The sequence below is a fragment of the Fulmarus glacialis genome, unplaced genomic scaffold (assembly GCF_000690835.1).
Source record: "Fulmarus glacialis isolate BGI_N327 unplaced genomic scaffold, ASM69083v1 scaffold13636, whole genome shotgun sequence".
Lineage (NCBI taxonomy): Eukaryota > Metazoa > Chordata > Aves > Procellariiformes > Procellariidae > Fulmarus > Fulmarus glacialis.
In genome coordinates, this window is record NW_009216291.1 from 4,799 (window position 1) to 5,759 (window position 961).

A 961-nucleotide genomic window follows, 5' to 3' on the forward strand; every position below is an offset into this window, starting at 1 on the left:
GTCTGCAGAGTCTCTGCTGCTGTTCAGGTTTTGTCCAGAGGAAAGCCTGCCCCAGCTCAGCTGCTCCATGTCCTGCAAACCAGACGTCTCTGCTCTGCAGGGTGACGGCTGCCCATCGCGTCGGGTTTCTGTGCCGCGAGCGTCAGCGGCCTCGTCGTCCGCAGGCATCTTGGCACCCAGCCCTCCTGGCTTCATCCCTCAAAAAAATCATTTCTCTATCTACTTTTCCCTGGTTTCAAAACTCACTTGCTGCTCAGCCCAGGGATTTTTTTTAAACCTTATTCCCCTCCTGGCTCTCTCCTTTTCCTGGCCATGCTGAAATAAATAGTTGGATGCTGCTCCAACATATTTTCCAGCGCGTTTCTTCTTTCCTTTCCCTGCTCCACCCTCTTCACCGCTATCTTGTGTTTGGTAAAGACATTAAGCTGGTCCGGGAGCAAGCGGTGCTCGGGGGGATTTTCAGGCTGGCCGCTGCCTTTGGTTCACCGTCTGCCTCTGGGCAGATCAGAGCTGTGCGGTTGTCCCTGCTGTGAAAGCGGCAATCATTTTGGGGGTGCAAGGAAGGAGACGCCTCTGCATCGTAGAGTAAAAAATATACTGGCTTGGATCCCTGAGCTGAGATTTGGGGAAAGAAGAGGATGAGGTCCCCCGGCACAGGAGGGCTGGGACATGTCCGACAGCACCAGGCTGGCGGGGGGCGTCCCTGGGGCAGACCCATACCCACAGAGCTCATACTGGTTTCCAGCCAGACCTGCTCTGGTGTGGGTACCCGCCGGTGGTGGGTTTTGCGGTTGTAGGTGCTGTGGATGTGCCGCTTGATGCAAAGAGCAGCTCGCACCGGGGTTTCCCTCGCTCTGGCCTCTCCCAGTCAAGCCAGACTTGGATTGTCATCCTCAGTGAAAACAGAAGAGGAAAGATGCTGCGGTTTTACGGCGAAACAAACTTGGCAGCACTGGCAGGG